The 24,125-nt window shown below is 44.0% G+C and overlaps 1 protein-coding gene across 1 annotated transcript in view; it reads left to right on the forward strand.

Annotated features, from left to right (window-relative positions):
* Nucleotides 1-21,285: 21,285 nt before the first annotated feature.
* The window catches only part of LOC144767548 (galanin peptides-like), a 129,658-nt gene continuing 126,818 nt past the window's right edge, over nucleotides 21,286-24,125 (forward strand). The window contains exon 1 of the mRNA XM_078650965.1: nucleotides 21,286-21,371. The gene's annotated coding sequence lies outside the window, so the exon portion shown is untranslated. The remainder of the gene's footprint in view (nucleotides 21,372-24,125) is intronic.

The following is a 24,125-nucleotide window of genomic DNA, read 5'->3' on the forward strand; positions in this document are numbered from 1 at the left end:
GATAAAAACGTGAACACCCCTCGAAGTCGCGGAGAACTGTATCGATACTAGGGGCAGGGGGGGTGGAATTTGCATAGTGTGTTAGTGACACCACATGGTCAATGACGACAATCAACACTTCTTATACCGTAACCCCAATGGCGCATGCAAGTTGTTGCTTATGGCTACAATGGCCGAGTTATTGTTCACCTGTTTGGTCGGACACAGTTTTACTGTTGAACCTAGTATTGGTTAGTTCGGGGATAGTTTGGTTACTTAGCTCCAACAACCAGCAGCTTCCTATCATGCAGGACAGTTACCACTGTTCACTCATCGGTACACGAGATACCATCTCCACAACACATAAGCATAACCCCCCTCGAAGTCGCGGAGAACCGTATCGATTCTAGGGGGGGTGGAATTTGTGTAGTCGTGCTATGCAAAGCTCTGTAAAACGGTAAAAAAATCCCCGCGAGCACGCAAAAGTTCTGTGAACACGCAAAATTGCTTGTTCTGCTCATTCGCAATGCTTTTTTCTTGTTCGCGAACACTGTTTGCATGCTTGGGGAGAAATATCTTGCGAACATGCATTTTGAAAGCGCGACCAAGCAAAAAATTCTGTGAAGCCGCAGATCGTGGAATTTTTGGCAATACCTAATTCTTCACAGAACGCGAAATTACCCAAATTCCGCAAATTCCATGAGCTGAACGGAATTTACTACCCAGGCCTAATCGATACTAATGGACGATACTTCTTATTACGGGGTAACTTAGATGGGAAGCCTGTAACCCTTGCCAGCATACATGCCCCGAACACAGACCAAGACAAATTCTTAGAACACCTAAACTCAGCACTAGCTGACTGAACTGAGTACCCCTGGATGCTGGAAGGAGATTACAGTGCAGTACTAGAACACCAAACTGGATCGCTCACCCCCCCTCTGCAAGGCACAGTGGCTATCCAGCAAGCCAAAGCCCTCTGTGCTTGGGCATAGGGCTGGTCACTGTCAGATGCATGGTACACTAAGAATGAGGGCACACGTGAGTACTCCTATTACTCCCCACCACACACACCACATACAAGACTAGACCATATATTTTGCTCAAAGGTCCTCTTAACCCAAGTCATACAGACCACTTACCTCCAATAAACACTATCTGATCATAATCCACTAGAACATACCCTGATATGGGGACAGATCCCTACACCAGTTCCCACATGGAGATTGAATCCTCATCTATTGGAAGACGGGGTATTTAGGGATACCATAGCCACTACAATAACTATTTCACAGAAAACACTAACACACCCTCCACCTGACTAGTAAATGGAGAGCATTTAAAACAGTTATTGGGGGAACATTAATAAATGCGGCAGTAGGAGCACGCTAAACGATCCATGAAGGTCTGAAAAAAAGTTGAGGGCAGCCTAGGAGTACTAAAAGAAGCTATGGTGGCAGACCCGGGAAAGGCCACAGAATTCCAAAATTAGCGTTTTGACTATGCAGAATTATTAGAGCGCCTGCGTAACACAGACTACCAATCATATACCCAGAAAATCCATACGAAGCAGACAGGACAGGCACACTACTTAAACAAATAATTCAGCAAGCGCCTACACCGGTCCCCCATCCCCGAAATTAATTAAACTATGGGCAATGTGACTACACAAAAAGGAATCAACGTCACCTTCTGTGACTACTACGAAACGTTATACGATGACCCCGACAGCAGAATCTCGGGTAGTAGATAACTTCCTGCATAGACTTAATTGTCCGCAAATATCAGCAGATGAGAGGAAAAACCTAGCGGCCCGATCAGGGAGCTCCCACGTAATAAAATGCGTGGCCTAGATGGCTTACAGGTGGAATTTTACCACACTTTCTCAGCCCAATTAGTCCCACACCTGAAATGGCTATACCAAACAGCTTTACAAAAAGGTAACCTACCCCCAACCATGATGCAAGCACTAGTGACTTCACTCCCCAAACCAGGTAGGGATCCCATAGACATCACGGAATACAGGCCGCTATCATTACTGAATACCACATATAAAATACTAAGTAAAGTACTTGCTCGCTGATTACTCCCATTATTACCATGACTAATATATACCGACCAATGCAGCTTTGTGCCGGATCGTCCCACAGCTCTACAAATAAGGCGGCTATACAATGTAATGGATGCCTCCTCGGATAACCTTCAGAAAGCTGGTTGCATCTCCATAGACCTACGTCAGGCATTTGACACCCTCAGCTGGGACTATATGCTAGTAGCCCTTAGCAAATTTGGCATCTCCCTCCCAATTATTTGCAGTGGGTAAATCTGCTATTTCAACACCCACTGCAAGAGCACGTACAGGCACACATATTTCATAAACCTATCACATGCACAGAGGAACAAGGCAAGGATGCCCAATTTCTCCTATATTGTTCATATTATCGCTGGAGCCCCTGTCTTTGCAACTGCGTCAAGAAGCAGAGGGCTGGGGTATCCACATAGGTCAACAACCCATGCACTATCTCTCTATGCTGATGATATAATATTATATATCAAGAATCTCCAAGATGATTTGCGTCCAATAGCTAATGTCTTCACACAATTTGAACACATCTCGAGGCTTACCGTAAACGCAATGAAGTCGCATGCATCCCTTTTTAAAAAGGACCCGCAGCTCTCACTGATTCCAAGCGGAAATCTGAGACTTCACGTTGAAACTACCACATTTCAATACTTAGGGATCCAACTATATAGATCTCCCCAAGATCTATTTATTTTATTTTTTTATTTATAAAGTTTTATATAGCGCGAACAAGATCCCGAATGATATCAGAGCGTTTAGATGGAAATTTACTAAAATATATCTCTTCACTGCGGCCACAGGTATCTTTCTGGACTTCCCTTCTCCTATCTGTGACTGGACGCATTGCCATATCAAAAAAGGTCATGCTCCCATGTGTGCTATAATCCTTTGCTAGTTTACCCATAGTGATCCCGGCCCATTGTTTCACAACTTCACCCTCACTCCTGACGGAACTAATCTGGGGCACAAGCCTCAGACGGGTGGGACTAACAAAACTACAACTACCACCTGACATAGGAGGCCTGGGGGGCGCCAGATTTCCGAGCATATTGTTTTGTGAGTCAACTGCAATCGCTAGCGTACTGGCTGGCTGGACGCAATTTACACAAAATAGGCTATACACTAGGGGGCAGATTTACAATTACTGGTGCATCCCTGCAGATTAGCAGGGATGCGCCAGTAATTGTGCGTCGCAGCTCCGTCACCCATGATGCTCCGCATTTACAATGCGGCGCACCATGGGGGACAAAATGGCATCTGTGCCGTAAAGGCGGCGCATTGCTGGAGCGACGCAGCTCCAGCAATGCTCTGGGGGGTCCTATTCTATCAATGCTGCCTTAAGCCTTATGCCTGCTTCAAGCAGGCGCAGGGTTTTGACGCAGCATTAGCCTAAAAGTGACTGAGTGAAATCTTGTAGATTCCACTCAGCCACTTTTAGGAGGCGTTCCTGCGCAGGAACGCCCCCCCCCCCCTGCGCAGGAACGCCTCCTTATGGCGCAGGGCTTTACAACGTGACGCATCTCCCAGATGGGTCACGTTGTTAATACCCCGCACCATGGTGCATCTTTTGCGCCGCCACTGCGTCACTGCGGCGTAAAAGAGGCGCAAGGGGCTTGTAAATCTGCCCCTAAAAATCTTAGCCCGAGGCGCTTTTCACACATTGCTGCTCCCTTAGGAGATCGATCCATACAACAGCACCCCTGCTGCTAAAAATAGCTATTGTATATTGGAAATCAGCTCTAAAATATTTGAAGAAAGTGATCTCTTATGCCCCAACTAACCCACTTCTGGGACACCCCATTTCTACTGTGACACTAACAAGTCGACTCATACATGCATGGGAACAGGCGGTGTGACAACGGTGGGAGCTCTATACACGAACGGGTCCCTGCTTACACTGACTTTACCCACGAGCAAGGTCTCCAAGACTCCTATTCCTTACACGAGGAATTTATTATATGATACGTCCGAATACACTGGTCCCCGAATGGCACGGAAACCCCCACACACGAACGGGTGCACTTTCTCCACGTGATGGGCAATGGCAGACACTAAATGTATTGGCTATGTAAAAGTATAAGTATATGCACACAGTCGACAGTACCGCTTACATACCTGAGAGAGAAGTGGGAGCAGGAATTGGGTAAGGTACTCCAGGATAAGGATTGGATACTGGCTTTCCCCCAAAAAAGTCTCCCGCAACACTAGATCCAAATTCATCCAATATATGATACTGCATAGAGCATACCGCACACCGCACAGGCTACATAATATGTTTCAGGAAATGGCAGCAAAATGCGCAAGGTGTATGGACCCGGATGCAAACCTCATTCATATACTTATTCATATTGCGATTCCTTAATTGCGAAAAATAAGGAATCGCAATTAAGGAATTGCAAAATGCAATGCATCAAGAAATCGCAAAATAAACTTCTTAATATTCCTTAATTGCGATTCTCTAATTGAGAATCGCAATTAAGGAATACCTCCCCATTCATTACTATGGGCCTAGTGGCCCATACGAATGAATGGGAAGACATTCTCAATTTGCGATTAGCAATTAGCGAATCGCAAATTGAGAATGCGATTTCAAGGGTGTAGGGGTGTCCAAAGTACATCCTGTTGCACCCCTGAAATCAATCTGTGCACATATGTTGTGCACACACATGCCCTAAGGGCATGTGTGTGCACAACATGAAACTTTAAAAAATGCACAAAAGTGCATTTTTCAAAGTTTTCGCAAATTACCATGAGGTTCAACCTCATGGTAATTTGCTCCCCCTAATTGCGAAATCACCATTTTTTTAAAGTTTCAGTTTCCTTAAATGCAATCGCAATTTGAGAATTCGCAAATATTTGCGAATTCTCATATTGCGAGGGCCTTCACCCTTCATGCATACCAAAAGCAGATTTTGCGATCGCAAACGGACGATTTTTGCGATTCGCACCGTTTGCGATCGCAAAATCTGTTGATGCATGTGCCTGATAGCTTTTAATATCACATGTAATGTGCATAGTATAAAACCAATAAAGTTTGTTTAAAAAAAAAAAAAAATTCCCCTTGATGTCGGTGCTCTGCTGTTTTGCTAGCAAATTCCTGTCTCACCCGCTCATGGTAGTGTGGTAGTCCCCATTCACTGGTGGCTGCATCAAGGCAATGCTCACTAGTAGGCCTTAACTTAAGAGTCCACAACGACTCTTGGCAAAATAGTCCAAAGTATCTTGTCACCCCGGCACCCTTAGCAGCGAATCCTCCAGGGCTTGATAGGCCCGTAACCAGTCTTACCTGCTCCAGCAGAGGGAAGCTTGCGGGTGGCCTGTCCACTTGCACCCAGAATGCCTCTGATCATGTTCAGTGAGTAAGCTACATGTGGGAGGCACTTCAGCATTCTGTGCGCAAGCTCTCCCTTGCGCTTAAGCGCCCGGCTCCAGATGCAATCGGAGGAGCTCCGGTGCTCCTCCTGCATGGTAAGTTCTGTGCTCCCAACAGGGGACAGGGGCTTGAAATCCAATGCTTCCGGTTTGGGTCCCAGTGATGTGGTGATGCACGCATTGCGTCCTCCTCTGTTCGTGGCAGCATTTTCAACGCACTCTCTGATCCTTCCTTGTGACCTATAGGTCACTCGACTTCACAGTTCTTGGGTGGCGGCCCGATCCTCACAGCAATCATGATTGTGGCAGCGAGTCATGGCATATGGGATTGCTACAATACGACCAGCCAGGGGGCCAGCCCTCAACCCACAGTAATCCTTACAACAGCGGCCCCTCCTGGTGTGCAGGGTTACTGCTAGGCTAAGCACAAGTTTCAGCCCTCAGTATCTGGCAATAAATTTCACGGTGGCCCTGCTGACATCGAGGGTTTAAGCAACCTGAGATGCACAGGCTTTACTCCCGCCGCAAGGCACTATTGGGCACATGCATCATTCATACATTTTGCATTTCTTAATTTGCGAAAATTACCGAATCGCAAATTAAGAATTGCAAAATGCTATGCATCATTTTTTTCGGTATTTATTTGTGATTCGGTAAAAATCGCAATTTTTACCGAATCGCAAATAAATACCGAATTCCTAACTGCTTTTTCGCAAATCCCATTGATTCCTATGGGCCGAAAGGCCCATAGGAGTCAATGGGAAGGCATTTACGAATTCGCAATTTGTTGATGCATTCCAAGGGTGCAGGGGGGGGGTCCAAAGGACCCCCCCCCTGCACCCCTGAAATGTATTTGAAAGTGCATGTTTGAAACACACATGTCCTAAGGACATGTGTGTCTGTAACATGACAGTGTAAAAAATGAATTTTTTTGCATTTTGAAAGATTTTCGCAAATTAACACGAGGGTCAACCTCGTGTTAATTTGCACTTCCAATTTCAACATTCGCATTTTTTTTTAAATTGATGCATTGCATTTAAGGAATCGCACAAATGCGATTCCTTAAATGCATTCGCATTTTTAAGAAATGCAAAAAAATGCGAATTCTGAAAAAGTGTTTGATGCATCCCAAAAACGTATTTAGGAAGTGCAAATGGCCGAATTTACCGATTCGCACCGTTTGCACTTCCTAAATAGGTGGATGCATGTGCCCCTATGCTCACAGTAATCTTCACGGTGGCCCTCTCCTGGCATACAGGGGTCGCTGACTTGAATCTGCACATGCAATTGATATGTAACAATCTAGGCAACCATAAAGGAATAAATCAATATTAATATTCAGAAGGAAACTAAGCTACAGCAAAACTTATTGATTTCAGCAGTTTATTAATAATTGAAAAATTGACACAATACAATATTTCGAAGTTAAAATGCACAATTAAAAGTATAATTTATACAAAGGCAAATTAAACATAATACAAAAATCACATTACATATGAAAGTACCTAAATGGTTTAAATAAAAGTGGCGAAATAAATCTCTACGCGCGTTTCGGCGACCAGCGCCTTCTTCTGGAGCAGCCACGATATTTTAAAAAAAGATGTTATATTGATGTATAAGGTAGACTTCACTTAGCTTTTCTCTGTTTCTGTAGTAAGCGGATCGAACTGTCAGATTACAGGAGTTTGTTACGAAAATTTTTCAGTATGTGCAGTTCAATGGTGAGATCTGATATTGATCAAACGTTAGTATTTTATCTTCAAAAAAAGGTAGCTGATTATTTAAAAAGATATAGATTGGTCCCGCCGTCCGGAACCTTAAAGTTGCTTGAGCCAAGGATGGGCTTAATAATTCAGTCAGAGTTCAGTTCAGTAAGGAGAGGAGAGAAGGAGCGTAATCCTCCTGATGTGGGGATCTTATTGACGATAGCCTCCTTTTTAGAAAAAGGGGGGTTTTACTTCCAAGATGCTTGAAGGCGCGAGATTAAAATAACTCCCTGTCCGATATAGATCAACAGGGCTCCTGATTTCCGGCGGCGGGACACGGGGTTTCTGCAGTCGTGTGGAAAACGGATGATCCGTAGAGATTTATTTCGCCACTTTTATTTAAACCATTTAGGCACTTTCATATGTAATGTGATTTTTGTATTATGTTTAATTATGTTTAATTTGCCTTTGTATAAATTATACTTTTAATTGTGCATTTTAACTTCGAAATATTGTATTGTGTCAATTTTTCAATTATTAATAAACTGCTGAAATCAATAAGTTTTGCTGTAGCTTAGTTTCCTTCTGAATATTAATATTGATTTATTCCTTTATGGTTGCCTAGATTGTTACATATCAATTGTTTGTTCTTTCCCTGGTCTAGGAACCTCATCCTTATGCACCCAGGGGGTCCTTGTTAAATACACGCAAATTGAATCTGCACATGGGCAACAACACAGTTGATGCAACAACCATCTCCCCAGGGATGGGCAGAATTTGCTTAGTCGCGTTATGCAAAATTCTGCGAAACGGTAAAAAATCTCCGTGAACTACGCAGAATTCCGCGTGCATGCGAGATTGCTTGTTCTGCCCGTTCGTGATGCATTTTTCCTGTTCGAGGACGCTATTTGCATGCTCGGGGGAAATATCTTTCGAACTTGCCCATGCGCTCGCTAATTCGCGCGGCAATCTTGTTTCAGTTGTCCCACTCGCTCACGATGCGACCATGAATGTCCGATGGCGCGTCAGAATTATGTGTTCGCAATCGCACACTGTCTCGCTGGATCGCACTGTCGGCTACCAAAATCTTGTAGCGCACGCGAACGATAGGAAAACTATTCGGCGAACGCAGGGACACGGTAAGTTGATATGGCACGCGCGAACATGCATTTTGAAAGCGCGAACAAGGAAAACATTCCAATATGCCGTGCATTCTCCGCGGAAGGCAGAATTGCCAACATTCTTGAAATTCTGCGAGCTGAGTGGAATTTACCGCCCAGGCCTAATCTCACATCTTGCACCGAGGGTTCACTTTGCTGGGTTCCCAATGGACCCTCGCTCCATCCAACCCTTTCGTCTTCCACACATGGCACAATGGTCTTGGCAAGCAGGCAGGCGTTGATTCCACAGGCATCCTTCCAATAATGGCTGTCTCTTCCAATGGCATGAACCCTATTAAGGCAGCTGCCTTGAACACCTCATTTAAGGCCTGCGCTTTACAAGTGACCTCATAGTTCATGAGCAGTTCCAAAATATTCGGACCTTCCATATATACATGCACAAGATCTTTTGGAAACTTGGCCACAAGCTGACCTCAACTGGAAGTAAAGTCATTTATCCGAGATGGAATTGTCATTGCTGCCATCCGAAGTTTCTTCCTCTCAATCCTCTCAAGGGTTACCTTTTCCCTTTCAAGCTCTCTTTTCTATTCCTTCTGCTTTTCCTCCATCTCTCTCTGTTTCTTATCCCTCTCGCAATTTCTCTTCCTGGGTCCATTCCTTCTGTCTTTCCATCCTCCTTTCCTCTTTTGCCAGGTGAGCTAATCCTATCTACTCCCTCTCAAACTCTCTGGCATTTTCATCTTCCTCAGCCTTAGCTTTCTGAAGTGTCAACTGCAAGCTCTCTCTCTCTGCTAGACTCAACCCACCCAAGGGATTTACTCCTGAAATTCGTGACAAGTACAAGTGTAGGCAATCTTGGTGTCCCCTCACCGAGCAGGGAGACTAGCAGGCCTTGAGCCCGAGTCCTGTCCACAGACAGAAGTCTTGTAGAGGTTCCCCTCCTCACATTTTTGGGGTTTCAAGTTCCCCTTCTTATAGTTCATTTCCAGACACCAAATGTCATTTAGGGTCTGGATTTTTGAAGTATTACATTGGGATTCAACTTCTTTTGAGGTGCACACTTCTCCCCTCCGTCTGGCCATGGGAGTGACTCAAGTTCACACCTGTAAGTCAGTCACAGTGATATGTGCATCAAAGTGTGAATTCTGGGCTCCCAGTCTACTCTTTGATTTCCTTATCAGCTCCATTTTCTCCCTGAGATGCATTCACTATTTTGTTCTCACACTGAATCAAAGAGCACCGTATGAACACGGGGAGTCTCTCTCTCTCCCTTCTCCAATGTGTCCCAACCAGCTCGCAGAAATGCAGCTATACACAAATCAAACTGGGGGGTTCCTCTACCTCCTCATGTTTTCATAAGGCAGGCCTGGGGTTTCCAAAATGTAACGCAGTGCCCTCCATGCAATTTGCCATTACAGGCAAACTTTCACTTGGCGTATACACATAGCATACACAGCAACTAGCACTGTTACCTCCATGCATTGTGCCTTCCAGGCACACATACATTCAGCACACATATTCACTCTGCGGGCACTGCTCAGTACTGTAGCCTTTTTGTATTGTGCCATGGTGCGCCACCTGCACGTGCATACATTGCTAGCACACACATTCACACCACGTGCCACGCACAACACGTTACCCTTCATGTATTATACTTCTCTAAAGTACACATACACCCTGTACATGCCCTCACCATGCACGCACTGCACAGCACTGCTCTATCCTTGTACTGTACTCTTCCTAGGCACACATTCATCCAGCGTGGAGTCGCACTCCTGTGCTGCACAGCACTACACTTCACATTTAAGTGATGTAGCCAAACGGTGAGTTAAGCATACAGAGGGGTGAATCTTTAAAAAGGTGAGTGGGCTGGTGGCCCTTACTCCAGTGACAAAGGTTAAGAAGGTCTTGTACACTCCTACTTACCTCTACACAGTATGCTGCTACCACCATGCACGTACTGATTAACTCTTGGTAAAGCAGTAGCCTTCCACCATTATGAGGGTAGCGCTTTGGGTGCCCCTCTAGGTCCAAAAGACCGCAATCCATGTGACAGGCCTATGTCATGGCGCACACGCATAAACAGTGTTTGCATATGACAGCAAAAACCAGCATTAGGGATCCAAACATTAGTACAGTTGGGCACACAGGGCAGAGATATATATTTCAGGGGACTTTTCTGTCCCAACACATGAATTGCCATTTTTTAGGTTGAGCATAGTCAGCGCACATGCGCAGTCTGCAAGAGCTTTTGCATTCAATTAAATGACTTTGGGGCACATGCATCATTGAGACATTTTGCACTTCTTAATTTGCGAAAAATAACGAATCGCAAATTAAGAATTGCAAAATGCTATGCATCATTTTTTTCGGTATTCATTTGTGATTCGGTAAAAATCGCAATTTTTACCGAATCCCAAATAAATACCGAATTCTTAAGTTAATTTTCGCAATTCCCATTGATTCCTATGGGCCAAAAGGCCCATAGGAGTCAATGGGAAGGCATTAGCAAATTGCGAGTGGCACTTTGAAAATTTCATGGGTGCAGGGGGGGTCCAAAGGACCCCCCCCTGCACCCCTGAAATGTATTTTTGCATCATGTTTCACACACATATGTCCTAAGGACATGTGTGTCCGTAACATGAATGTTGAAAAAAAAGCATTTTCAGCATTTTAAACACTTTTTCCAAATTTACCGAGTGGTTCAACAACTCGGTAAATTTGACACCCTAATTGCGATTTTGCACTTTTAAAAGTAATGATGCATTGCTTTAAAGAAATCGCACATTTGCGACTTCTTAAAAGCAATCGCTATTTTAGAACTCGCAAAAATGTTACGAATTCTAAAATTGCTTCATGCATCCCAAAAAGCACTTTTGGAATCGCAAACGGCCGATTTTAAGGAATCGCACCGTTTGCGACTCCAAAAATGCTTGATGCATGTGGGCCTTTATGCCCTCCTCCTGCTTACTATTGGTTTACCCTGTGTTCCTTTTCTTTGGTGCCTCCTAACTGGTCCCAATAGCCAATATGTCACTTCCGCTAAGGGCTAAAGGAGCACCGGTAAAGTACCATTTCCTTACGCCGTCAGTGTTCATCTGTTGTTTAGGTGAACTCTTTTTCTTCTGCTGTCCTTCACCAAAGGCCCTATGTCAGTATTACAATAAGATAAAATAGAAGGGCTGACTGTTGTGTCCTAGACCAAGTGCTACTCTAATAGGTCAATGTTTTCCTCAGAAAACCAATGCTCATACTATTATTATGAAACATTCATTGTGTGAAAAAAACTACGTATGACAAAAATTCAAAAGGTTATATACAACTCAAAGAAGGAAATGAATTAAAACACATGTTTAATAAATCTAAAATACTGCAATAAAATCCATCATATTCTCACAAAGGATCATAACATCCTTCCTCCCTAGTTGGGTTACAACCTAATCTCAACTATTTCAAAAGTCGACGCAGCGTTTCAGTGATCTCTTCAATGATTCCACCTTCCTCAGGACCAAAAATAGTATCAGCGGATCTAAGATTAAAAAAAGAATGTTATCAGTTTTTTACACACAGAAGATTACGCATTAAGTTTCATCAGCATTTTGACTACAAAGGTACTGTTCTATCTTATCCCTGTATTCTATTCATTAGTACCTTAACATAAACGTTATTAGTTAAGCTTATTGTTTTTGAAAAACCTTTTGCCACTTGGTCCAACAGTTCATTGCTAAATGCCCTAACATCTACTTCTACAAACTCATGACTTTATTCCATTAAAGTACTAGAAAATACTTCTATTCTTTAAATAAGCCACACGGGTAACATTCTGTGTTGATTATATACATGATATTCTATTGCATTAAAAATATCACTCAGGTTTGTCCAATCTGAAACGTAATTATCTATTTATTAATTCGGTCACAGATCCCTCTTGGATATCAACATGCCTGCTTATAGACATACCTTACAGTTTTAGTGCAACAACTTCAACTGTACCAAGTCGGGACAATGCATTGCTTCCCCCGACATTCAATTCTCAATGGCTTAATCAATTGGCCTAAAAACAAAGTGCATACTTTAAATTTTATTCTTTTTGTTCTTCATGTTTTATCAAAGATACAGAGATTTACATTCTTTACCTGAATATTGGCAACATATACGCCAAAATCATTTATTTGGAATTCCGCAGGAGCCACTGCTTTGGTATATCAATCAGAATGATTAAAAAGGCCACTGTGGACAGTTCTTGGTGTTGTCTATATACAAAAAACAAACATAGGGAGGGAGCCTTATTATTTGGCCAATCCATCCGTTATTAGTCTCATATATATTGCGCTAGTTAGAGGGGTAATGCGCTTACCTCAAAAGACAATGCGTTGTGGACAGGATTCTTGTATTAAATTTAAAACGGACCGGTGTTTTTCAATTCACCATAAGTCCTTTTTATTGTTCATCCCTTCCTCGCAGCCTGTATAACAAATGAAACCAAGAGTCGTTCATCTCTCCAATGTTATGCATATTTTTAAAAACTAGCAAATACGTGCACTAGTAAATATTTATAATTAGAGGAAAACTAGGCAGCCATATTGGTTATATCATTTTAAAATCAAGGTGCCTAACCGGGAATTCCTCGACTTGTTACTACCGCGTTATTATCTAAGTCTTGTTTCGGTCATCTTCACAGTCTACGATAGTGAATATGTAAACTGTCTATATATAATCACTTTAGTACGATTAACGTTTTTATAAAAAAAAAAAAACTAGGTTATTAACCAGTATTTTGACCTCTTGACAACTGGATGTTTTAGGCACAAAGCGAAAAACGCCGAAATCCCTTTTCTATAAGGAAATTTTTAAGAAAGACGGGTCGCAAGAAAACCTAGAAGGATAGGGGCTTTTGACATATTGCCGATCTATCTCTATCAAGTAGGCTTTCGTCCTTACTGCCCCCGCGGGCTCACCAAAATGAATGTTTGGGCCTCGTGGGTGAGTCCTACATTCATGTCTGTTGTTAATGGAGAGTGGACTACCGGGACGAAAATCAGTGTCGTAGGCATAAATTACGGACTGTCAAAACGTATAGAATGACGTAAAGTTTTGACTGCACACGTTATATTGGATATAAAAACAATTAGGATTTATCAATTTTCAACAGTTGGTGATACATAATTTATTCAAATTAAAAAATAACCCAAAATCCAATAACTGGAACATTTATCGGAATATTATCTGAAATCCCTCTAATTACCCACACCGTGCAAGAGAACCATGGGGTGTACAGAGCATTCACGTTGTGATAATGTCTGTTGGTAGTTAATAGTCCATGGTGGTTGAAATTACTCGTGGCTATACTAACAAATCATTTTAATGTCGCGGCTATCTTGTAGGGGAGTAGACTATATGATAGATAAATTTGCCCATTTGACTATGTTCCAAATAGTACCAAGTTAGTAATTTATATTTTTTAACTCATGCGCGTAAATTATGAGGGATCCAAAATTATTCTTAAATACTCCTGCTATTATGAGAGGTAAAATGGGAAGAATGGATGTTATAGTAACCTTTCCCATTCCTCTTTGTTGTTCAAACCATTTTTATAGGTATTAAAGCGTGACATAAATAATTGTTCGCGTGTTTTCCTCTTTATATTTATGTCTCCGCCTTGTGTATTAGAATGAATAATCTCTAATCCAATTTTAGAGATTAGAGATTATTATTCATTCTAATGCACGAGGCGGAGACATAAATATAAAGAGGAAAAAACGCGAACAATTATTTATGTCACGCTTTAATACCTATAAAAATGGTTTGAACAACAAAGAGGAATGGGAAAGGTTACTATAACATCCTTTCTTCCCATTTTACCACTCATAATAGCAGGAGTATTTAAGAATAATTTTGGATCCCTTATAATTTACGCGCATGAGTTAAAAAATATAAATTACTAACTTGGTACTATTTGGAACATAGTCAAATGGACAAATTTATCTATAATATAGTCTACTCCCCTACAAGATGGCCGCGACATTAAAATGATTTGTTAGTATAGCCACGAGTAATTTCAACCACCATGGACTATTAACTACCAACAGACATTATCACAACATGAATGCTCTGTACACCCCATGGTTCTCTTGCGCCGTGTGGGTAATTAGAGGGATTTCAGATAATATTCCGATAAATGTTCCGGTTATTGGATTTTGGGTTATTTATTAATTTGAATAAATTATGTATCACCAACTGTTGAAAATTGATAAATCCTAATTGTTTTTATATCCAACATAACGTGTGCAGTCAAAACTTTACGTCATTCGATACGTTTTGACAGTCCGTTATTTATGCCTACGACACTGATTTTCGTCCCGGTAGGCCACTCTCCATTAACAACAGACATAAATGTAGGACTCACCCACGAGGCCCAAACATTCATTTTGGTGAGCCCGCGGGAGCAGTAAGGACGAAAGCCTACTTGCTACGGTAAGAGATAGATCGGCAATATGTCAAAAGCTCCTATCCTTCTAGGTTTTCTTGCGACCCGATTTTCTTAAAAATGTCCTTATAGAAAAAAGATTTCAGCGTTTTTCGCTTTGTGCCTAAAACATCCAGTTGTCAAGAGGTCAAAATACTGGTTAATAACCTAGTTGTTTTTTTTAAATTTTTTTATAAAAATGTTAATCGTACTAAAGTGATTATATATAGACAGTTTACATATTCACTATCGTAGACTGTGAAGATGACCGAAACAAGACTTAGATAATAACGCGGTAGTAACAAGTCGAGGAATTCACGGTTAGGCACCTTGATTTTAAAATGATATAACCAATATGGCTGCCTAGTTTTCCTCTAATTATAAATATTTACTAGTGCACGTATTTGCTAGTTTTTAAAAATATGCATAATATTGGAGAGATGAACGACTCTTGGTTTCAATTGTTATACAGGCTGCGAGGAAGGGATGAACAATAAAAAGGACTTATGGTGAATTGAAAAACACCGGTCCGTTTTAAATTTAATACAAGAATCCTGTCCACAACGCATTGTCTGTCGAGGTAAGCGTACTACCCCTCTAACTAGCGCAATATATATGAGACTAATAACAGATGGGTTGGCCAAATAATAAGGCTCCCTTCCTATGTTTGTTTTTTGCATATAGACAACACCAAGAACTGTCCACAGTGGCCTTTTTAATCATCCTTATTGATATACCAAAGCAGTGGCTCCTGCGGAATTCCAAATAAATGATTTTGGCGTATATGTTGCCAATATTCAGGTAAAGAATGTAAATCTCTGTATCTTTGATAAAACATGAAGAACAAAAAGAATACAAACTAAAATATGCACTTTGTTTTTAGGCCAATTGATTAAGCCATTGGGAATTGAATGTCGGGGGAAGCAATGCATTGTCCCGACTTGATACATTTGAAGTTGTTGCACTAAAACTGTAAGGTATGTCTATAAGCAGGCATGTTGATATCCAAGAGGCATCTGTGACCGAATTAATAGATAGATAATTACGTTCCAGATTGGACAAACCCGAGTGATATTTTTCATTCAATAGAATATCATGTATATAATCAACACAGAATGTTACCCGTGTGACTAATTTAAAGAATAGAAGTATTTTCTAGTACTTTAATGGAATAAAGTCATGAGTTTGTAGAAGTAGATGTCAGGGCGTTTAGCAATGAACTGTTGGACCAAGTGGCAAAAAGTTTTTCAAAAACAATAAGCTTAACTAATAACGTTTATGTTAAGGTACTAATGAATAGAATACAGAGATAAGATAGAACAGTACCTTTGTAGTCAAAATGCTGATGAAACTTAATGCGTAATCTTCTGTGTGTAAAAAACTGATAAAAAATTGTTTTTTAAACTTAGATCCGCTGAAACTATTTTTGGTCCTGAGGAAGGTGGAATCATTGAAGAGATCACCGAAACGCTGCGTCGACTTTTTAAATAGTTGAGATTAGATTGTAACCCAACTTGGGAGGAAGGATGTTATGATCCTGTGTGAGAATATGATGGATTTTATTGCTGTATTTTAAATTTATTAAACATGTGTTTTAATTCATTTCCTTCTTTGAGTTGTATATAACCTTTTGAATTTTTGTCATACGTAGTTTTTTTCACACAATAAATGTTTCATAATAATAGTATGAGGATTGGTTTTCTGAGGAAAACATTGACCTATTAGAGTAGCACTTGGTCTAGGACACAACAGTCAGCCCTTCTATTTTATCTTATTTTAATACTGACAGGGATATCTTTGTAATTTTTCCGTTTCTTACCCTGTCCCTTAAGTGATCACTTTTGGGGTATCTCCCTGTTGTTTTCACTTTACCAAAGGCCTCCATAATTCGAGACATTAAGGGCCCGATGTAGGTAAAACGCATTTACCGATTTTAAAATACCGATCCGTACCGAATCGGTATTTCAAAATCGGAAAATGATATGTAGGAAAAAAACATCGGAAAAATACCGAATCGGTAGCATCCGGTATCGAGAGTCGGTACGTACCGAATCGGCAAGTACCGATTCGGTATAGGCCGAGTCGGACACGTCCGAATCGGTAATAAAAAAATGCGGAACCAACCGATTCGGTAAACGCCGAATCGGAAATATAAATACGGCCCATGGGCCGAAAGGCCAATAGGAAGGCATTATACATTCCGAATCGGTATTTACCGAACATATTCGGAAAATACCGAATCGGTAAATACCGAATCGGAAAATGCCGTTTTGCCGAGCAGGTTGAGTGACACTGAAGACATCAGCCAATGAGCTGTAAGCACCCTCCCCCACAGGGAGTGGCAACCCAGGCAGGTGCAACTCATCAGAACTTTCTGGAAAGCTGCCTGAGCTGAGCAAACACAGCATTGTGAGCAGGATCCCTGTGAGACATGGATACCAGCACAGAGAGCCAGAAGGCAGCGCGTAAGCGCAATCCAAAATTCAGCACCATGGAGCTGCAAACTTTGGTGGAGGAGGTGGTGAGGGTGCACACCCAGCTATATGGAAGGCTGTCCCTCACTGTTCCGGAGAGCACCAAGAGGAGGCTGTGGATCGACATCGGGGAGAAAGTGAATGCAGTTGGTGTCACCCACAGGAGCCTAGACGACCTCAAGAAGAGGTTTTATGACATCCGTGGCGTGACCAAGCGCAAACTGGCCGACCTGCACAAGCAGGCTGGACTCACTGGAGGAGGAACAAACCGTGCGCCACCCCTCACTCAGCTGGAGGAACTAGTGGCGACCACCATCGAGAGGGCCAGTGTCGTGGGAATTGGGGACCTGGATAGCTCATTCCGAGCTACAGCTACAGGTAAGAAGCATGCGCAACTTGACACACCATACCAGACACCTCCCCTACAGACCCAATGCACAGCCAAACCCCAGGCCAGTACTGCTAGCAACAGACATGAGCAATGCATCTTCCTAAATGTACTCTGCAAAAGTTACCAAAAATGCCACAGCACAAGCATAAGATAAATAACAGTAATACAGCATCAACGTGTTTGTAATGAGATGTGCAATGCTTTAATAGTAGTGACTGGAACACATTAGCAACCACTTGACAAATGCTTCTTTATACCTAGGGGCACCATCAGGCGGGGGAGCAGCATCAGCTCCAGCACCAGCTCCAGCACCAACAGCCAGTGCGGCGGTGGCAAGCACCAGTGCAGCAGCACAGGAGGAGGAGGACAACAGCTGTGCCCTGGCAAATGAGGAGGACACTGGACATTCCCTCACAACTCCACACTCCCCCCGACTGTCTCAGTCTCAGTCGCCCTCATTGCTATTCTCCCCGGAGAACACACCACCACAGAGCCACCCTGCACCTGCCACTTCCCCGGCCCGGAGGAGAATTGTAGCTCCATTAGTCATCATGGAGGGGGCAGCGGCTCAGGCTCCTGCACAAGACCCCGTGACACCAGCGTCACCAGAGCACACACAGCAGGGCAGCAGGAATCCACGTAGGCCACGTGCAACCAGCAGCCCAATACCAGCACCGGGAGGCAGCGTCTTCGCAGGGCTGGAGACCAGCATGGTCACGATACAGAGGATGCAGGCGAAATCCATCCTGGCCTGCCATCGCCAGTTGCGCCTGCACAACCTGCAGATGGGTGAAATGACACAGGGCTTCAAGACCTTCGTTGACAGCAACAAGGAAATAGCGACATCAATTGGCCGAATGACCACTGCCATCACCCAGCTCTGCAACAGGTTGGATGACCATGAGGTGAGTCGTCGCAGGGATGCACGAGTGCAGAACAGGTCACTCAACCGCCTTGCTGCTGCGACTGCCCAGCTATGCCAACGTGGGGCAAACATGGAGGCCAGCCTCACACAGAACATGTCCGAGGTCACTAGGGGCATGGGCCGTATTACAACCGCCATGGAGACACTACTCATCTCCAACACCGTAGTGAATCCCGTCCTGGGCGAGGCTGGGGACAGCAGCAGCCGCAGCAGCCCGGCCAGCGCTGCGTCAGAGCCACGCCGGAGCAGCAGGCGCTCAGCTGAGGCTGCAGGGCATTCAGAAGGGGGTGAGGCTCATCCTAGTGGGCCTGCTAAGCGCAGCAAAAAATAAGACTGCCACTGCGGGTGAGGCAACCCGGACATTGGACATTCCTACCCCTTCTTGTTTAACTTTTCTTTTGTTGCACATCAGTGCAGTAACGTTGATGCAACATTATTAAATTTAATTTCTGAAAACATACATTGACCTGTTTGTGCATCTGTACTCACTCAGAAATAGTTGTCTGTGATCTCCTGACGCCTGTATCTGCCGTCAGTTGGTGCAGAGACTCCAGCAGGTAGTGGTAGTGGCACAGCATTGTCATCGTCAGGGTCCTCGTAGTCGGATAACTCTACCTCAGTGCCTTTCCTGACTGCAAGGTTGTGCAACATTGCACAGACAGCAATAATCTTGCAGCAGGTGATGGGGGTATATTGCCTTGCACCTCCGCTCTTGTGCAGACATCTGAACCTGCTCTTCCAGATGCCAAAGGTCCTTTCCACTACGTTCCTCGTGCTTTTGTGGGCACGGTTTTACCTCCTTTGGCTGGGTGTTGAGGGGTTGAGGTAAGGGGTGAGAATGAACGAGCGTAGGGCATATGCACTGTCGCCTAGAAGGAGAAGGGGTAACATTACTCACATGCATACATGTACTTCACACTGCAATTTTGGTTATGGGGGTCTGACACTGTGTCTTACCTAGGAGGTATCCTTCGCCAAATTCCCCTGCCATCAGCCGTGCATAAATACCGCTACTCTGGAAGATATAGGAGTCGTGGCTACTCCCCGGAAACTTTGCAACCAGGTCAGTGATCACACACTTGGCATTGCATATCACTTGCACATTTATGGTGTGCCGTGACTTGCGATTGCGGTATACGTATTCCGTGTCAGCAGGGGGGCAAATCGGTATGTGTGTGCCATCTATGCAGCCAATGATGTGGGGGAATCTTGCCATCTGATAGAATTCAGCTTTTGTCTGTGCCAGTTCTGCATGGGTGGAAGGGAAGGAAATGTAGTGGTCCATCCTCTGGATCATGGCATCAAGGAACTTGTGGAAGAACCTTGACAGGCTGCTCTGGGTCACCCCTCCTGCCACAGCAACTACACTTTGATAGCTGCCAGACGCCAGCAGGTGTAGGCAGCATAGCACCTGCACCTGCACAGGGATTGCGTGTGCCCTTGGGGTGGGGTGCTGCAACAGGGGTTGGAGGTCCCTGATGAGGTCTCTGATGGTGTCTGCCTCCAGCCTGTACCTCTGTAGGATCTCTGGATCTGTCAGCATGCACAGGGTCACCCTCTGCCTGTAGACCTGCTCCTGTCTCAGCCATTCCCTCTCTCCTTCCTGCTGTAGCCGTAGCCGTCTTGCTATGACATAGAAAGCTGCCATGTTGCAAGTAGAACTGCATTTTGGGTCCTTTTTTATAGGTTGCACCTGGTTACCACCTGATTCCAATCCATGGTAATTTCCGACTCTGAAATACCGAATTTGAAGCAAAATCGGTATTTCAGTGCTTACCTACATCTCAATCTTAAGCTTTTCGCATCGAATCGGATTTTCACCGAATCGGAATTAATACCAAATCGGCGATTTTACCGATTCGGAAAGTCACCGAGTCGGTAGGATTCCGAATCGAAAAAAAGTAGGAATCGGAAAAATCTCCGATTAGGTATTCTACCGAATCGGAGATTTTTTGCGATTCCTACTTTTTTCTGATTCGGAATCCTACCGACTCGGTGACTTTCCGAATCGATAAAATCGCCGATTTCGCTGGATTTCGGCCTCCTACATCCCGTTGTCTCTATTCCGATCGGTAACGGCCGAAAATACCGATTTTCGGCCGTTACCGACCGACCTACATCGGGCCCTAAGTCCTCTAACTTTTCAAAATATGAGACCTATAAAATTTGAAATGCATGTTAATTACTTCCCGTGTGTATCTGCATTCGACCGTCAAGAAAGTTATAAAGTGCCAGCAATTCAGGCCAGGATTTCTGGCAGCAATGTTTCGCAAAAGGCACCTGGAGGGTGTAGGGCGCAGGGGCTGCTTGGAGAGTGGAGCGGCTGCAAATGGAGCCAGGCCGGGCACGAACATCCTGAAGGGAATCACCTGGTGGCGCTCCTGCAGACTGTGCACATCTATGGATTTACTCCTGATCACTCATTCTCTATCCCTTAGTGCCAGTTTTTAACAATTATAAATTAATAAGGTAGGAGGCTGCTATTCCATGCATACATTATGGGGATCTTATATGAAACAGTATAAAGTACACTTTATATCTTTCCTGCACATATTGCCTGCTTTTACATTGGAGTGGTTTCGCAGATTGGCGTGATTAGTGGATCCGATCCACAAATTTGCACCCGAGGGCTGCACTGAAAACCGAGCATTTATGGAAATGAAAACAAAAATGTGCACATTTTAACTTTCCACTCAATGCTTTGACTCCAGATATATTTCCCCCACGGTGTCCATCTTCTATCTTTACTACTGCCTCTTCCTCTGTTGGTGTGCATCATGAGTCAGCTGGGCAAAGAAGCCTCCGCCTCCCACTACGAGATTCGGCCGCTTATAAAATAGGTGTCACTTGCAGGGTGAGTGTTAACATTTTTATTTTATATCTGGCCCGTTCCTTTGGCGTCCCTTTGTTGCCCTTTTCTTTTTAGGTTTGGCTCTAAGATGGAGTGCATGCGCTGTCTCAAACCGAGACTTTGTGCATCTACATCAATGGCTCCTGCCCGCTCCTAGGCTTGCCATTGGCTGCGAACATCGTTGCTCCGTTTTGCAGTCACAGCATTTGACAAGGCATGTTAAGTTATGCCTCTTCAGATTTTTAGCCCTGCCCAAGTGACCGCCGTAACCACTGTTGAACATGCGCAGTGGTCATTATGGGCTTTGTTTCAGGACTACTGCATTTGAAATCTCCAGTCCGAATGCAAAAGGCAGTAGGTGCGAGCCCACTTCCACCCAGCTCCCATCCTAAAGTGTCATTGGTTTCAGGTTACTTTTGATCTGAAGCTCTAGTTATGTTCTTCTGGTTATGGGTGATTATTGACAGTTACACTTCCTTCCGGAAAGAGTGCAAACCTGTTTCTAACCCACGAGTCCCTTCATCGGACTGAGTCGTAAGAACTGGTAACACGCACACTCTCCCAACTGCGTTTCCACGAGTGACCCTCTGCACAGACTTCATGCAAAAAGTCCTGTTGATTTGATAGGTTTCATTTCTCCATGCCCCGCCCACTGCATACATTATGCTTATGAGTTAGCAGAATGTGTCTAACTACTGATATATTCATTTATGCATTTACGTTTATATTCTTCTATTACTTATTCATTTATGCGTGTGACATTATTTCAGTTTTCTTAGCTTGGCCTGTGTGCCACCATTTTTGAAGCATTTCTCTTTGCGTGCGAGTTGCACTTGCTCATCCCCCTCCCGTAGGAATAGGAATATTCCACATGTCAGCAGTTTTGTCTCTCAGCTCACTGTGACTGAAACTACTAGCGAAACCCCTTATCACTCTGTTCTCATGTGCTGGAGATGCTAAGGCCTGGCTCCGTGTCCTTGGAGTCAGAAGAGAGAATGTTGCAATTCCAGGTGCAGATGCCTCTTGTATGAGGCCATTGTTTATCCTCTCCGGGGTCCAGTACTTTTCCAGTATGGGCGTGTTTTACTCTGCCTTTTTGTATTATAATGTGTTTCTGTGATGATATGAGTCAGTCCTCTCGGCACACTCTTAGAGAGTGAGGTCAGACAGGGCCCTCTCATATGGGAGTTTGTGGCCTAATAAAATTGCTTGTTTATTCTTCTCCACTGTCCGGCTAACTTATTATTAGGTAACTATAGGTGAGTGTGGTAAGTCACTCAGGTGGATTTGAGCCACGCTTATCAGATGGCGACCCAGATGGGACTCCGCGATTAGGACCTTTCTCACCCGTAAGTGGGTAGCAGAAGGCCGGAGACCCCCTGGTCGGCACGGTGGGTCTGGGTACCCACTTTGATGCCGAGCTTGGTTCTCGCAGCGCTGCCCCACCCTGCTGATCGAGAGGTCCCGGTCCATGATCCTACGCCGGAGTCTAGAAGGCGGAACCTTGGAGCTGACCGTGTTGGTCCCAGCAGCCGGCAGTGGAGAACGGTGGAGGTCGGTTCTGCGAGCAGAAGGTGAGTGGTCCGACTGTTGATTGAGGGAGCTGGGATGCTCCATGAGACCGGTGTGTCTCTGAGACCGGTGTGTCTCTGGTGATTGGAGGAGCCGGTGTGCTCCTGGGGCTAGTGTGCTCCGGGGAACTCAGAGTGCAAGTGGCGCTCTGACAGACTATTGGTGATGAGGGTATTGGGTGGATGTCTGTTTTAGAGCATCTGACCGGGTGGTACTGAGACTGGAGTTGGCTCACCACGGTTAAATACTGGGAAAGGACCCAAACCCCTGGTGTGAGTGGTTTGAGGGAAGAGTCCCAGATCTTCCGGGGTAAAGTGCGCAATGGTCTGCGGTGCCACCCGGGTGGCGGATGTGTCCTCCAACCTCTGAACAGTTAGTGTACTGTTCGGTCTGCGGTAGGGTCCAGGTTCCCCAGGACTTGGTCGACGGGCCTTGTCCCATTATGGTAACACGTGTTTGGCAGGGACTCAATGCATAGGAAGTGCGTGTGTGGTTGTGTGGAGATAGTTGTTTGGTTCTTTTGTGCCAGGAGATGTGTGGGTTCTTTGGCGGTATCTGATTGAGTGAGTTTGGTGGTGTTTGATTGAGTGTGCAAGATGCCGTGTTTCACTAAGTTGCAATGTTTTAGGTGTTGCTGCAGTTCAACTGATGTCAGATTGGCCAAGAGCCAACCCGCTCCTGTAGAAGACCCTTGATTTTGTTTAATATTTCTGATGCAGTTAAGATAGATCACTTGCAAGAGAGATTGTTTGCTAGGCACTGCTGTCAGAGCATGTTTGATTCCCTAAGGTTGTGGCAGAAAGAGGAAATTTTAGTTTTAAAAGAAGACAAAATGTGTACACTTAAAGTTGCTTTTAGTGGCTCAGTGAGCCAATGTGAGCAGTGATTAAGAGGATGGGGTATGTATTTCATGTAACATGTTTTATTTTGTTATAATTGGTTTGGGTTGAGAGCAGTCTGTGGGCTGTCTTTTGGTTGTGTAAATGTTTGTTTGCATGAAGTGAGTGCGTCTTGTTGCATAAGTTAGATTGTCTGGTCCTTGTGAGCTATCTGAGATGGGTGTGCCTGACTATCAGTGTGTTTTTCGTGTAGTTTAAAAGTGTATGCAGGGCTGTGCTCTATGGGAAAAGAATTTGGTTTCTTCCATTCCCTCAATTTGTGAACAGTAGAAGATGGAGTAAAAGG

This window comes from Lissotriton helveticus, chromosome 7 (genome assembly GCF_964261635.1).
Source record: "Lissotriton helveticus chromosome 7, aLisHel1.1, whole genome shotgun sequence".
NCBI classification, from domain to species: Eukaryota; Metazoa; Chordata; class Amphibia; order Caudata; family Salamandridae; genus Lissotriton; species Lissotriton helveticus.